Source organism: Anomalospiza imberbis, chromosome 4 (assembly GCF_031753505.1).
Source record: "Anomalospiza imberbis isolate Cuckoo-Finch-1a 21T00152 chromosome 4, ASM3175350v1, whole genome shotgun sequence".
NCBI classification, from domain to species: domain Eukaryota; kingdom Metazoa; phylum Chordata; class Aves; order Passeriformes; family Viduidae; genus Anomalospiza; species Anomalospiza imberbis.
In genome coordinates this window covers 15417393-15434735 of record NC_089684.1, presented here as the reverse complement: position 1 = coordinate 15434735, position 17343 = coordinate 15417393, and the positions used below count along the sequence as shown (strand labels likewise).

The 17343-nt window shown below is 38.3% G+C and overlaps 1 long non-coding RNA gene across 1 annotated transcript in view; it reads right to left on the bottom strand.

The window, feature by feature from the left end:
* The window catches only part of LOC137473359 (uncharacterized), a 29803-nt gene extending 24132 nt beyond the window's left edge, over nucleotides 1–5671 (bottom strand). Inside the window, exon 1 of the long non-coding RNA XR_010998715.1 lies at nucleotides 5420–5671. This is a non-coding gene — a long non-coding RNA (uncharacterized lncRNA). The remainder of the gene's footprint in view (nucleotides 1–5419) is intronic.
* Nucleotides 5672–17343: the final 11672 nt, after the last annotated feature.

Genomic DNA, 17343 nt, shown 5'->3' with positions numbered 1-17343 from the left:
TGATTTCTTCAGAGCTTCTAAGATGAGGAAAACTTTGGGTTAAATTTTTTGTTATTTACATTAAAAAAAAAAATTAAATCCAGTCTGTAACAGTCCGTGCATATGTATAAGATAAAGAATGAAGGGCAAAAAAACAAAAAGAATGCAAACAAAACCCAATACTTAAAATTACCTAAATTACTAAATTGCCCAGATTATTCTAAACATTTCTGATATTTTTATGGAGAATAGGAACAACAAGAACATGCCAGATGGCTAGAAGAGTGAAATTTCTAAATAAATTATTTATGTAAATTCTCTCCTTTCAGTCGTAGCAGCTAGCACATAAGACAAACTTCTCTGTCTTGATAAAATACCAATTTTATATTTATTTATCTAAGTGTTAAAGTAGCAGTGAAGGACCCTGGGTGGCTACAATTGTGTCAATGAATGTACCTGTCTAGTTTTGAAATAATCTCTTTTTACAGACAATAGAAAGAACTATTTCTGGGTAACAACTAACTTTTTGTCATGAAGAAGGCATCTTAAACAGGTGAGAATAATCACACCCTAAAGTTCTCCCTTTCTTTTCAAAGATTTTTGCAAGAACTTGATGAGAAGATAAGGGGTAGGCACCTACATTAGGAAACTCCTCTGCCCCATTTCTGACAAAGCCCCTAGGGTTGGAGTCACCCCAGCTTTTAGGTGCAAGGTTCAAACCATTATCATTTGGGGATTTTTTTTTTACCCCAATATACATACAAGCCATTTCAGTGCCACAACAAACACTTTGTATGCTGTTTCTCTCACCAGAAATGGAAAAAATAAAAAGCTCAAAAATTAGAGCATGACAAGTTTGTTCAGAGCACTTTACAACAGAATAAAAACTTCCCAGAAAAATAGGACTCTCTCATATTGTTTCCTCCCTGTTAAAAGATCCATAGTAACCTCCAATTATTCTGTCACAATAGTTATCTGGACGTTTAGAGAACTGTACGTCTTATAAAATGGAGATTCTGTTTCAGCACATTAAACCATCTCTAGAAGGAAAGAGGTTAGGCATCTACTTATGTAAATGAAATTCCCCAAACGAATATTTACAAGAGTGAAGATAAGTCTTCATACATGTTTAGCTTTGCAGGAGCCTGGGGAAAAAGAGAAGCATGTTTTGTGCCAAACTAAAGACATCACACTGTGTTTTTGTGGAAATCTTCCCCCAGATTCCCCATCCTGACTGTTAATATTGGGCCTACATATCTTGGCAGGAAGAGAAGTCAAGGAAAGAAAATGTGTGACATTTAGGCTCAAAGTGCAGCAAGCTCCTTTTTCATTCCAATGGAACTGCAATTCATCAAGATCACTACTCTTGTGTCTCTTATTCTTGAGGCTACCAACAGACAAACCTCATTTTCCTTGTTTAGTTTAATGATTCACCATCTCCTATAGATCAGTAGGCACACAAGAAAGTCAGGGAAGCTACATGGCCACAGTGAGCCGAGTCTTTGTGAATCCAGAGCTGTTATTATATTCAGCATAAATGTGAAGGTCATGTATCACAGCCTGACAGTTTGGACCATGGAAACCACCACCCTAGACCTTCATTATAAACACCACAGTTATCAAATATAGCCAGCACTGAAGTTCACAACAAACCACAAAATGATAGTTTCTGCAAAAGTCATAGCGGCCCTCCATTTCCACTCACACCTGGTTTTGATCAAAATATGTGCAAGCATTTTTGGCTACTTGAAGCCATGTACTGGAGATGATACTATACACAGCTCCCAATCCTGGAACAGGAACCACAGAAGCAGCAGCCCTGCCAGCACTGCACTCCCTAACTGCTTTCCCACACTCCTAGCTTTGTTCTGATATACAGGATTTTTTCCTCCCCTTGTTCACGTAGGTGAAGACAAGGAATTCTGCATTTGAAAGTCCAAGGAATACTTGGTCATGATAACAAGTCAATATCGAGGACAGTATCATGCAGGTTACTATTAAAAATCAAGCATCTGATTAACAAAGGCAAAGAAAGAAATACTAAACAAGAAAGTGAAATTAGCTGGGCTCAAATAAGTCAACTCACTAAAATCTAGACATGTTTGCTACAAATATATTTTGACTAATCTCAGGACCTTGGCAACATCTGTCCTGCCAAGGCACTGGTTCTTTTCTCACCTAATGACCCAGTTGGAACTTCATGGGTCACCACAGGTCTTGTGACTTAGTCGCATAGAAGAGAAATCTGTGTTTTCACCTATGTCCATCCACTGTTTGTATCTTGAGTGGGCAGTGCCAAATGCTTACACTCAGGAGAGGACGGCATTAGACACAGCTAACCTCAACACTATTTTAAAAGTTAGAAGCCTAGTAGTGTTTTCTCTCGTATGCATTGTGACACTTCCTAATTAAAGGAAGGTAAAATAAGTAAAAATAAATTGAAATTACCTCTGGTGGTTTTCAAACTATTGTTTGTTTCAAACTATAAGTGTGCTATTTTACTGTTGCAAAAGCTTTTGAAGTTTGATTCCCATACATCACTGACTCCTGCAAGACTTTGTAAAACAAGACAATAAATTTCTGTTTTCCAAGACTAATAAAAATTGTAACAGTGTCACATAGGATTGCAGATGACTTTTCATACAAATTATTGGAAAGCTAATTTTGGTTCCATAGAATATATAGCCATATCATTATAATTTACCAGAGAATGGAGGTGGAGGGCAAATCATACCCCACTTCATCACTCTGCTGTTTCAAGGGGTTAAACACTTTTTTTAAACCCCTTTGGTAGGAAAGGCAATAGAAGGCAAATATAAAAGCATCTCTATACAAGAGGAGAGATGCTTAATTAGGAAGCAGATTGAACAAGCTTAGTTCTTATATTCTTGTCAGTATAATACTCATATAGGTACCTACTCCGCAGCTGATGTTACAAACAGGAAAAAAAATCACTAGTTCTGAACCTAATTGAACCATTTTAAAAGGGAGTAACAATCCAGACAATTACAATCTTACTAATGTACGGGTTGGTTGAAGTGATAGTGAGAAGTACTAACTCAGCAAAACTCAATGCTCTCCCCATTTACTTAGAAACAGATATTATCTTTACTGCCTACCATTAAACAATCCCCCAAAATGCCCTATGAATTTACTCTTTGCAATTTGATTGTCTGAAGTGTTTTCTTTAAATATTTAAAATAAAATACTCCTCCCCATTTTGATATTAAATGATCAAAACATTTTCTTCAATTAAAAACATTTTTTCCAATTTGTCTCATTTAAATAATATTGAAGCAATGCTTGTAAATAGTTTTTCTTGGCATCCTTGTCATATGGCTATGGTGTTCAAAATGTAATGACATTATGCAACTTTAAAACAGAGGAATTTATTTTGCCTGATACATGAGTCAGTGGATATATCTGAAGACAATGCTTGAAATGACTGAACTTAAACAAGAAACCATTTGCAGTTTCAACTGTGATTTATTGCTTACTTCTGAAATACTGTCAGACAAATCATTCCAAGTACCCGATGCTGTGCATAACATGGCACATCAAATCTGTGGAGGTAGAAATCCTTTCTTTGTAGAACAGGAGTAGCTTAGAAATATCCATTTAACAGGCTCCAAACCATTATGCTTGTTCCTATGCTTAACCAGTAACTCACACAAAAAAATCCCTATTGAGCAGTAGAAGGCTCCTGGCAATAGTAAAGGAGAGGCAGGAGGTTTGCAGAAACACTGTTTTACTCACCCACTTATTTGCATTTACCTCATTTTAGAAAGCCACAGTTAGTGGTACCAGTTTAGAAGTAGCATAAAGATATATTCAGGCAACTTGACCACACCAGTCTGAAAGTTTCATACTCAGAGATCTCATTTGGCTCTTACCATCTTCTGTGATACCTATATTTTTGAAGGGGTTAAAGAGGTGGCTGAAATTCTTTCTGCACAAAGAGAAAGATCTTCTGGGCTTGCCTGTAACTGCCCAAACCTTGGCAAAGCTAAGTAAAGAGCATAGACAAAAGCCCTGCCAAGAAATCTGAAGGTGATCCCCTCCTTGCCAGGTTTTCTCAGCCTATGATTGTTCTTTTTTTTCCTTATCATTCTCATTTGCATTCTGAAAAAAAAAAAAAAAATCTCTACCTAAATCCCACATATATGGAGAGAAAGGAGGGGCATTCTCCACACCAGAAGCACCTCCACTGGAGCACCTAGCCAAGGAACAAAACATGACTTCAAATTCCCATCTCTGCTGAAGGTGACAGAACAGAAAAAGTAAACTCAATGGGTTTACAGGGGTGTCTGGCATCATTCTCCACAGAAGTAGCACTTGTGTGGAAAAAGTACTTCATTGAAAGTGAAAAAGAAAGACATTGTAAATCATTTTATACTCAATGACTCAATGTCAGAAAATTGGGTCCACAGAGAGCAAACGTACTGGCACAACCTAAGAATTAGAACATTTATTCAGGATAGGGATAGCTGGCCAACCACACTTTGTATTTTATATTACATATGTCATTATTTAAATGGCTAATTGAACAAGTCCACAATCAAAACTGAGAGTTTTTTATCACAGAACATTTTTCCACTCCATGGCTTAAAGCATTCCCACTGGAGACAGTTAAGTAGGGGTCAAACCTTGCCATTAAAGAAGGAATTTCAGCCTTAGCTTTCCAGAAAATGATAAAATATTTTCGCTTCTTCTTGATTTTTAGTTTCTTTTTAAAGGGGTACTTTTCCAACAATCTTTTCTTTCTGAGAAGCTTATTAAGGGTACAAGCCACTCATGGGGTGGATATACTGCAGTCACATGTTGTGGGAACAATTAGTTCATTCTTTTAAAACACCCATCTGTGGTTTTTGTCTCGGGAACAAAACTGAATTTAAAGACAGCTTAGTATCCCACTAAGTATCTGACTGGCTGCACTTGCCAGATTATCACATTCACTGACATTGGATTTATTAAATTTGATGACATGAAATAAAGGAGATTGGAAAAGGAGTGCCAGAAAACAGTACCTATCTGTGTCTTACAGTGCTTCTTCCTTAAGGGCAACCGGAGGTTGCTGCAGTTTCAAAATTGCCATTTCAAAACCTTCTGGATCTTGGCCACAGAACATTCTTTTCAAAATTGCCACAGACACAGATCACTCAGATATGGGACACACAGAGACAAAGCAAAAAGCTAGAGAGATACAGACCCACACACAAGCAGCTGCTGACTTTTGATGCAGGGCATACGTGGATTTGCCCATAGGCCTAACAAAAATATTCCTTGCCCCTCATCCCCCATTAGACATAAAAGACCATAAAATCATCTCTTAACTGTCTCAAAGGCTACTTTTAAATACTTTAAAACCTCTGTATTCTGGTATTTTTTTCCCCTAGCCTTCTCAAACTGTAGATTTTCTTAACTTAAAGTGTACTCTTACCCTTTGTGACGAAGAAGATCCCAGGCCAACAACTTGCTTCTTCAAAACAAGAATTCCTCACTGCCACAGGAATGCAAAGGAGAAGAAGAATGCAAACTTCTGAGCATTGCATCTGCTGAAGATCTTTGTGCTGGTACAAGTACAGGAAAATGCAATGCCGAGGGCTTTGCAGGAGCAGGAAGCGCAACAGGTGTTTGAAATTTCCATCAGCTGAAGAGCAGCAGCAAAATGTAATTGCACCCAATAGCTACATAACAGTTCTAACAGCAATTTTGTTTAAAAAACAACAACAACAAAAAAAGGCATATATGTCCTCCTAAGTTGAGTTTTGTCAGTACTTGCAGGCACTCCCTGTGTGAATGTCCAGCAGGACTGCTGGGAGCTGTGTAGCCAATGCCCAGATTTTGGAGAAGATGAAGGTGCTTTGCTGGAATCCCCCAAACAAGGTCAGCCCACCCCAGCATAGTAATGAACTTGAGGGCCCTAAGAAACACCTGGGGGAGTGCACAGGTGTTGCAAATTCGACTTTAGGTGCCAAAAAAAGAGAGGCATTTTAAGCATTTTGATAAATACTTTTAACATCTTAAATCCTTTTAAGGTCTCCTCTGGAGTGTACCACAATTAGAAAACATGATGTCACTTAGTTTGTTTTCCTATTGATAAAGGTAAGGGGAAATGTGAACTGCAGAAAATAAATATACAAACATTCTTACCTGTCACAGATGTGATAGGAAATACCCATGATTCTGTTTTACTACACAGGAAACTAAATTATTTACACAATACTTACAGGGTTTTTATGTTGAAAATCCTGATAATGTAACAAGCAATTCTTAAAATTAGATTTCTGAAAGGGGAAATTCTGTTTCACAAGCAAAGTACTTACAGAAGTACAAATATTTCATATAATGCTGTTACATTCCATTTCATAAACTTTGAGCAAACAGTATTACTATATCTGTCCTCCAATTTCAGATCATTTACTTGATCTTTATCTCCTTATGTGTGGTCACTATGTATGCCTGTTTTAAGAGTCTGTTGAAATCTTGAGCCCTTCACATATTAGAAAATGCCAGACTGCCAACTTTTAGGAAATGAATGTATCTATGGCTTAGTATTACAGCACTTTAAATAGTGATGAGTTTCAGATACATCAAGTCTTATATCACATATTAACTAGAAATTGTAAAGCAAACAGGTGAGTTTTCAGCGTAGAAGTGGTGGAATTCATAACTATTAGCTTTGCAATTGCTTAGAAGTGCAGAAGGTGCATATTTTTGTGACAAATTTTTGACAATGATTTATGGCTCAATTTTCCATTTGAAAAATATAGTTGCTGAAATATAGTTAAAGCTATACTATTCTCCATCTTTAAACTTTTGTAAATTAACCTGCTTTGTTACTCTTATGAAAACTGTAAGCTTACACAACTTTGCAAACTTAAACATTTGATACATGGAAAATTCTACTTTGTCACAATGAAACAGTAAACCAAAGTAATAAAGCTGATTTTCAATAATAATTTAAAATAATTGGTTTGTATAAACAGCAGTTGTTCTAACTTTTTAAAGTATTGATGAAAGAAGTAAAATCAAAACCCAGGACTTTTACTGTATAGTGTATTTCATATTGTTACCAATGTTGACAAAAAGAACAAAAGATTAATTAGGTTGATTTTTTTTTTTACAATAATTTCTGTGATTTTAAGAACATGGGAAGTTTTTGACTTTTACTTTAGATTTCCAATATTTTTTTCTTTTTTTTTTTTTTTAATGTTACTCAAGTGATGAATTTCTGTTTAGCACAAATAAGCAGCGGGAATTAGTTTTTATCAGAGGATCTTCACCTTTTCTCACCTCTTATTCAATAAGCCAAACTGGACACATTGTAAACCATGTGCAGAACACAGTTAAGCATTTCTGAAATCCTTCTTCTATAAACAAGTGGAGTAAACCTAGCCAGAAGCATAATTATTTTCAAAAATGATGGGTCATTGGGTCCGTGGAAAATTCCTTTGCGTTTTTAATAGGCTGGTAACCAAATTCAAAATGACAATGCAGAATCCTGTAGAACCAAACAGAAGATCTGAATAGCCTGGCAGTAAAGCATGGCAATGGCAGTGTTAAGATTTATCAAGCAAAAAATTGAGATCAACACCTGATCCACAGCTCAGGGAGTGCGTTTTTTGAGGAAAAAAATATTTTACAACTCTGTTGCCATCATAGCTCTCTGTGAGCCATTGAATTAGAAATTGGTCTTACTAGCTGGGATTGTATTATGTGTCACTCTCTGCATAGGAAGTGGGTCAACACAAACAGGTGGCTTTTGCATTCTTTGCTGCAAGTATGAGATATTAGTGTTATTTTGAGACTGTATATCTTGGTGTTCAGTAAAAAATGAAGGCAAATTTATTTTTAAAGCAATCTTAAACTCACACCAATACTTCTTAGAGGAATAATCACAGTTTGCTGAAAAATCAGCACAAACAAAGCAAGTCTATTTCTAGCTTTGTAATTTTTCATTTTAAAATTTGAGTGATCTATTTCAATCATCAAAGCATTAGTAAGTCAGGTAGAAAGTTTCTTTTCAGTTGTCCTTGCTGATAAAGTGTTTTTCTGGGGTTTTTTTGAATGGCATGCTGAGAGAGAAAACTTGTACTTCTGAAACACGCACAGAAACATACGGACCATCCTTGCCTCTGAAAATGCTTAATTGGTTTTCTGATGAATCAAAAATACTGTTCATCAAAATAATAGCTTACCAGATGTCCTGTAGTTGCCAGAAAAAAAAAAAAAAAAAAAAAAAAAAGCAGAAAAACATAAACTACAGTCTACAGTTTATGTGTTGATTCAAGAAAAAAAATGGAGAAGGTTAAAAATAGAATGCCCATTTACATGTGAAAAAGTGGGAGTATTTTACTCCAGAGACAGTGACTGACAGTAGATGGAACTATTCCAGAGAGTACAATTGCCGGTGAAGTAAATTCAGACTATTTTGAGTGGCAGACAAACAAATCCTGCTGGTTAGGGTAGCATAGGTGGAAATGTGGCCTGACATGATGGCGAGGGATGCAGTGTGACACGTGGACTCTTTACACATTCACTGTCGTCCATCCTACAGCTCTCTGATGTGGTCAGCAAGGGACATGGAAGGACCACAAGGACCATTCTTGCTGGCTCCTGTCTCAGCACCCACAGAGCACTGCTTGGGCAAAGGCTCATGTTACAACCTAAAGCACCAAGTTCAGTTCTCCCTACCCAGCCACACATTTTCTTTGCAAGACATTTTGTATGAATGAATACAAAGGAGTAAACAGTGAGATATCCCCTCTGTGCTACCAAAAAGAATTTGAATGAATTCTCCTTGCAGGAAATCTGTTACCTGACATGTCTTGCACAGCACTTGATTAAACTCAACCAACTTGGGTACAGATTCTTAGTTGCACTGTGGCTGGATTTTGCTACCCTGCACTGCTGCACTTCTCACCAATGAGTGCAATCAAGGAGAATTTTAAACAAGCCTAAATCAGAGCAGTCCTTAGGTTGTTTTATGGCTTGTGGAAGGCAGCCCAGTCTGCAGGGGACCACACAGCTGGAGAAACACAGGAAGTGAAAAAATAGGCCAGTGTTAAAACAAATTGGCGATTCTGAGCATGTACGAGAGTGACTGCAAACTGCCTTAACCTGGAACCATCTATCTTCACTTATCCATTTGAAGAAATAAGGAATTTAAGGCATCTTTCAAAGTAAGGAAGAACTTGACTATTTTCTCCCCGGGTCTTCATAGTGAGTAGCTCTGAGGATGGGAGTTCCATTCCTTCACACTTATGGTAGTACAAGTAAGGAAGCAATGGAGGCTGGCTTCCTGCCCCTTTTTATTTGCATTCCAGAAACCAATTTTTGCACTGTCTGTGATCCTGTTGCAATACCTACATGAGAATATAGATTACCTTCAGATTTCATTGTAGATAAGACCACACATGGCAGAAGGCATGAAGAACGAGCTCCCTGGGGCCTTATCCCCAGATGTGGCTAAGTGTCCTCCTCTTACAGGTAGCTAGCTGGTCAGCTGCTGTAAGGGCAGCACCCCCTGTTCCTGCTCCCCACATAACTGGGGACCACAGAGATGTGCTAATTTTCCCTACTGAGAAAGGAGCTTTTTATGGTCAGTCCTCTGTAATTCATGAATAGCCTTCCACACTCTCTGGAGAGAAATAAATCGGCTATACAGCCATTTTGCTCCGGACCAGAACAACACAATAAATCACAATGCTTTGTCAGGGATGGTGATGTGAATTCTGGTGCCTGGTTCAGGTGTTTCTCAGCAGCTTTCAATATAATCTGCAGAGACAATGCCTGCCTGGAGTTGCCTCTACAAAGCCATTCAGTGCATTGCCCATGGGAAGCACGTACTTCTCACATCACCCTTCTTCCCCACGCAGTGCTTTGATTTTAGTAGTATGGCAAAACACCAGACCTATCTATATTCAGGCACAGCTTTTGCATGGAAATCTCTGTATAGCAGGCAGCTTTCTGGCTTTTTTTCCATCACAAATCTTACAGGAGAAGAGCAGCGATTTCAAAGACTTTTACAAGGAAGCCTCAGGGCTTCTTTGCCAGACTTCAATGGATATGTTTAGAGCATGGTATATGGAGGTTGAACTGCCTGACTCTCATTAACATTAATAGAGTCAGAAGGCTAAATGCCTGCGCACCATTCTGGTGACGTACCCGCAGCATCTGGCAAGGAGCCTGCTGCCGTTTCTAAGTCCTTTTGGATATGATGTTTCTTTCTTCGGCATCAGGGTGGCAAATTAGAGAAGGACAGCCTACTTTCCTTCAGCTAAGACATTCTGAAAAGTAAAATAACTGTGAGGGTTCTGCCTGAATTTTAACACAGGACCTTCCACTTGCACATGAACTTAAGTGAACTAGCAGCCTTACCAAAACTAAATTCAAAACCCCATATCAAACAGACAACAAACTGCTGTCAACTTATTTGTTTAATATGAAAGAGTAGGCTAGCAGTTACACAGGACTCATGGTCTCACAAAAATTCTAGGATGACTGGATTATATGTGCTCTGAACATTATAGATAAAGGAGGTACTTTTCAAACAATAGGGTGTTGCACAGCTGAAGCAAGTAGCTAATTTAAAATTTAACCTGTTTTAATATAAAAATTCTTCATTCCATGTTTATGAACACCTGCAGTTTTTATCACACACATTTTCACTGAAAACAATCTGTTAAAACTGTAAAATTATTATAGTGTAGTCCCATAGTATATCACACTGGCAGTAGCTTTGATCTCAGCCCCTGGGAAACATTTTGTCATGTGGGCAGCAGCAGCAGCTGTAAATACAATGTTAATACTGTTGAAGTATTAAATTTCTCTTTTATTTTGATGGCTGAAGTCTGAGTGCTTATGCAATACTACATTACCCATATAACTTGCTTTCAAGTTTCTGAAGTTTCAAGATAATCTAGTGTCCAAGATAATGGACTGTCTTAGATACTTTTATAATGGTGTTAAAAGTGAAAAAAAGGGACCTCTCAGTTTCTTTAAAATCTGGGAAAATATACTTTGGCGATAAATCTTAATCTCTCAGCATCTTGATCCCCTCTTTAGCTGCTGGACAATTCCCAGCTTTTCTGCTTTAACCTGATTAGAAACAACCTGTTGGCTAAATTACTTTGTTACAACCTACAGATTACTTCATGGTTTTTCTCACAGGTTCAGTCCTACTTTAACAAAAAATGTCACTTTTTAAAATGCTCTCTGCATCCCTGGTGATTGTCTTGTCACAACACTAAAATTCTAGATCGTGTACAAACTTTGCTGTACACAAAGAGCCCAAGGATCTGCCCTTAGCCTGCCAGCGTGCTGTGCAGCCCATCAGCCACCACACACCCATCCCATCCACTCCTGATGCCAATGGCATAAAGACTGGATAATGCTCTGAGCAGTGTGAAAAACAGCTTGAGCTAGATGAATGCTACTCTAACCCCTACAATTTTATCCTGATGGAATTGCTTTGAAATAATATCTTATTTGTTCAAGTTTTATATGGGGAAATTATAAAGATTAGGCACTTTTATTGTTCATGTACTGAGTGCACATCTTCAGTAAGAATATTTCTTAAACAACATTTTAATAAAATGAGCAGCACACACATTCTGTTAAGTGAAAATTTATACACATATCAGTGTTTTAAGTGCTTTATACCTTTCAAGGGCTTTTACGTTAAAATGTCTGAGGAAAAGCGATTCTACTAAATAACGTGCAAACAATCTTAAGTGTCAAAAATATCTTGATTTAGCCTCTTCTATTCACTGCTTTTGATTCTGAATGAACACACAAGCCACAAGGCCTTTTCTACTTTGTATGCTCTGTACACACTGCCATCAAATGTGCATAATAATATGCATTTTTTGTTCATTTTCAAATACCACTGTAATAGTCAGTTGTGTGCACACAAAGCTTTTTAAATGCATACACTGTGGTTTTGTGCCTTAAGGCAAATCTCATTTCATGCTCCTTGGTATCAATATAGCTTGGGAATGCAAGGATTGAAGCCTATATTCAGGGTCTAAATCCAGAAAAGATAAAAAAGATCTGTTAGAAGGAGGTCTTTTAGGGGATGGAGGGAGGGTGGGAGAAAGAGGGGCAAGCAGGAGAGTACACTTCCTACCAAGGCAGGTGCATCTCTTTCCTCTTCAACCTCTGAGTAAAATTAGGTATCCGTTTAAGACTTAGAATAGCCAGGAGGCTGTTCATGGGGTTTTTTATTAATCAGGCATCAGGTAAAGCTTTTAAATAACCACTTGCAAGGACTGGAAGTCAGCCTTCCCCTTTTCCCAAGCAAGAGCTTCAACTGCCCCAGGACACTTAAATAGCATGACTATTTTGGCACAAAATCTGTTCACACTCTCCCCCACCTCCTCCCAGTAATGAAAAAAAGCATTCCTTTTATTCCTGCATATTCCTTCTAAGAGTAGAGCTTTTCACAGAGGAAAGCCATATTAGAATAGCTTTTACATGGAAGACTGGTGTGAAAGATGGACCTAAGCCCCTTCTGCCAGGCAAAGATTGAACCCACATTGCATACTCATACTCCTGAATGAATAGAGACTCCCATCACCTGCTTCTGCTGCTGTGCTTCATGCACAGCCTGCACCCTTAGTCATGCTTGGAGGATGCCAGCTGGATAGAGCCCCTCAGGTGAAACAGGCTGAGGAATGCCTTGGTTATGAATTCAGATTAGGTTGGATGTAAATTATGGCTGGGTCACTCCAAACTAAGCTGGTTCAGGATGTCCAGGAAAAAAGAATTTAAAGCCTTCAGGAAATACAGGGATTTTGACATGAGCGGGTGGCTAAAGACAGGTTGTGTCTGCACTCCCTCCAACCTAGCTCTATCTAAGCCTGCTCCATTTGAGAAGCTGGGCAGCCATGTCGGTGTGAAAGCTCAGAAAAATGCATGGTAACTAAAGAATTCAGGTGGCCCCAAATTTATGTGACCCTTTTATGACTTCAAGGAGCCAGAAAAGCTGCAGTTTGGAGCACAGAGCCTTAACGCAACTATTAGGCAGTTTTGTTCTTTCATATTCATCCTGTCTTGATTTTCTTCATGTTATTTATGTGGTGGAAAATCCTAGTAAAAGAGATTCAAAATTTTAGGGAGGAAAATTTCACATGCCTTTAAATGGCTTGGCAGAAAGGTTTACACAGCCATGCTGCAAAAGATGGTGGAGTGTAAAAGAACAACCTGTCAGATGTGAGCCAAGAATGGAAAAGGACAACCTACTTGACTTAGATATGCAGGTACCAGCCCTTGTTTAAGGGGGAGGGTTCCAATCACCTGTTCTATAAAAAGCACATCACATAAGGGGCTCAGTATGACTGTATCACAGCCTCCAGTGGCCCAAATCTGTTTGTCTGCCCTGAAAAAGCTGCTTCTTGGACCACTCTTTGAAGCCTGGTTCTGGGTCACAACTGCAAGTACCTTTAGCTGTGGTGGCAAAGAAAATTGTGCAAGGATGGACATGCTTCCTGAAATCTGACAGGAGCACACATCTGTGCATCCTTAAGACTAAATCAGTCAGGGATGACACCCATCAAGAAGTTAGGGAGGAGAGATGTCTCTTTATAGCTTGGAAAACCCATCTTGCCTCATATAAAATACTCTAAGTCTCCCACCTCAAAAACTGCTAGGGTATCTCCCAAGCAAAAACTCCCATTCCCTGACCACTTTTGTTTTGCAAGCACTTGTACAGTGTCATAGACTACTAGAGGAATAAAATAAATATATTTTAATAGAAATAATATTTTAATAGAAATAACTCTCAAAAAAGCTAGGATTAGTGACAGGATCTACCATTTAATCTCCCATTTGTTATGGTAGATTTAAACTATGATAAGAATCTGTTCTTAGACTAGTTCTGACATTTCTTATTCTTGTTGATATACTAGATAGACAGAGAAGAAACTATTCTATTTACTGTATAGAAATCAGCACACTGTGTTACGTACAATTTGCAATAACATAAAACTGCTTTTGTCAGAGTAAATATTTATAAAACTGTGAGTTTAGAATATTGTGGTGTTTTTTAGTAAATAATTTTTCCTGCAGTTTAGAAATATGAATTCTGGTGAAAATAATATCAGGCTGTATTTTTTCCTTTCCCACAGCACCCTGATATCTGAACTGGAACATTATGGGTGGTGGAACTGGGTGGGTGGCCTACTAGATGGGTGAAAACCTGCCTGGGCCCTGAGGCCAAAAGGGTGGGTAGTTAATGGCACATGCTCTACCTGGAGGCCAGTTGTGATTTTTTCAAGACCTCTCTTGTCTAACACCTTTTTAAGTGATTTGGAGGAGAGGTCAGAGTTCATTTTCACTGAACTTTCAGGGGACACCTAGTTGGTGCATGCAACCAATCTGCTCGAAGCCATGGCCACTTCCAGGAGCACCAGGCAGGCTGGAGGGATGGGCTGGCAGGAACCCTAAGTAACAAAACAAGGACAATTGCAAAGCTGTACCCCTTGAATGCATGAAACCCGTGCAGTGGTACAGCTGCTTGTGGAGCAGCTGTGTAGAGAAGACAGTGGTGGATTTAGAGATGAAGATGCTCTGGCAGTAAGGCAGGGTAGCAGCGTTTGGGGCTGTATAGTCAGGAACATACACAGTGGCAAAGGAGAAGTCTGTGCCCTTTAATTTCACATGTCGGCCCTATCTAGGAGACTGTGTTTGGTTTGAGGTCTCTTGAGCAGTAAAGGAAGGCATTGTTAATGCAGCAGGTTCCGTGGAGGACTGCCAAGATGGCTGGGACTGCAGCAGGAATGCAGGCATCCTGTGTAAGGAGAGACTGAGGCTTGCTCATACGGGAGAAGGAATGGTGGTTCAGAGGACCCAATGGAGCCCCCAGTGCTTATGGTAAATTTAGCATGAAGACAGGGTCACAAGAGTCCCTGTCAGGAGGGTGAGAGACAGCAGACATAAACTGAAATGGGGGAGGTCCCACTGAAAACAGGAGAATGATCTTTTACTCTGATGGCAGTCCAGCAGTGGAAGAGGCTGCCCAAGGAGGCTGTGCAGCCTTCAGCCTTGGCGGCTTTCAAGACCTAACTGGATCAAACCCTGAGCGGCCTGAGCTGACCTCAGGATTGATTCTGCTTTGAGTGGCAAATTGGACTAGAGATCTTCTGGGGTTTTTTCCAACCTGGATTAATCTATGATTCATTACACGTTTTAAGACCTTTCCTGGAGCTTTCAAATCACTACCTTCTTTAACTTTCTTTTGCTTTGGCATGAAAATCCTCTGAACTATTTCTCAAAGTACATCTAAAAGAACATCCCTCAAAATAACTGTTCTATTTTAGGTAAGTACTGTCATCATATATATATGTGTGTATATATATATATATATCTATTTAAGTTCTGGATACTGCATCTTATTTTGAAGGGCTCTTCATAAAATAATGAAAGCAAGGGCAAGCTTTTAAAAATTTAATCTAGATGAGCTATGTAGGAATGAATTATGCCTAAGGATATGCTGTCATATTTAAATGTAGAAAGGTATAATTACAAGTGTTACAAGTATGAAACAGAGCTTAGAGAAATTAGGACTTCTTTAAGAAAAATAAAAGGAATTGAAAATGTCTGTGTGGCTTAAGTTTTCTTCTTTTGTTACTATGGCTACAATAAAGAATTACCAAAGGAGAGAATTGGATTGGTACAGTATTAACGATTTAGAGTGCTAATTAGTATTCTCCTTCTATTTCTCTGATAGCCACATAATCCAGAGCCATTTATTCTAAATCACTTAACTCTGAATGCTTTTTAGCATTGTTTTGAAACTAAATGCCAACTTTATTTATTACACATTTGTCTGTATTAAAAAAAAGACTCAGTTCAATTAACATATTTTTGAAGTCTAGACTTCTTCATTTTTAAATACTCCAGATAGCCATTTATTTTCAACTTTTTAGGGATATTATTTTCTTTTGTGCAACTGTATTACCCAGTATATTTCCTTTGATATATAATAATTTCTGTGGTGCCTTCATACTTTTGGCCACACATAACTGTACATGGTATGTACATAAGATTTCACTATCCCAAAACCAGCCCTTTTATACTGAAACACATTTAGGTTTTGTACCATTTTAATTGCACATTTTATATTTTTCTAACATTATAGAGCTATCTTTAAAGCCAAGCTGTCTATTGTGTACTTAAAAACTTCCACACTGCTCTTTTAATCTGAGTGCTTATATTTCTGTCTCATTTTGTAATCTAAGTTTGCATGATGTACACACACAAATTAACCAAAAGAATATAAAACTGTTTGCAAATAAAAATAAAGGAGAGCAAGAAATAAGGTACTTTATGTGGGCACAGTTCAAATGTTAAGCCAGTTAGTGAAAAATACCACTTAATGGAAAAATCAAGAGAAGAGTTTTTTCTATGTGTTAAGCAGGCACTGATTTTGATTCAGATTTTGATTCATTCTTGGCTCTGTCTCAGACTTGATAAGGTTCAAGCTATCTAATCTCCTTCCTGCCTGAGGTGGTGGATCCTGGAGTTAATCTGACTGCTGGCTGCTGCAGCCCTGCCATCCTCCCTGTCTCAACTCCAACCCTGGCTAAGGCATTTCAGTTTGAAAAGCAGTATGAAAGGGTTTTGTTCTCCCCGCCCTGCTTTCCTCTGCTTTTTATAGCTTTGAGGCACAGAAACAGCCAAAATCAAGGCTGGACAAACTTTAGAGTTAGTGTGAAGAGAGGATTGCTGGTTTGCCAGAAAAGACAAACTGCTCTAAGTGAGGCTTAGTTATACTGCCTAGGATACCAGCTTCAGTTTCTCTGCTTCCAACATTGGTTTAGTCATGATTCCCTCTCTCTCTTTTCCTTTTTTATCCTAATTTGTTACCCGTAACCTGTCTTATTTTAGCAGTGAAACATATTTGGGAACTCTTACTAGCTATACATAAAGAACAAGAACATAGGCATAAAAGTTCTAAAGGAAAGATATTGAAAGCAGCGAAAGGAAGCAACAAATGGATTTCTGCCAATAGTGTAATTAAAGGCTTCTCGGAAGGTGTTTCAGCAGATGTGTAAGAGTATGATAAATATATGAAAGCACTGGAGAACAGTTATACTCTTGCTCTTCATCATTACCAATAATAGGTATTTTAACAGATGCATTAATAGCCCAATCTGCAATAAGAAGATCAAGCAAACCACAGGGCCTTCCTTGAAAACTTTACTGACCCAAAGACAGAACTAAGGGTCACCAATGTATGGCTGCATTTTCATGACAAAGTAATTTTTTCACTGTTATGTCTGGTCTGGAAAAAATATTCTGCTTCAGGCATGGTAAATTTGACAATATTACCACTTACTATTTGAGCACACAATGATT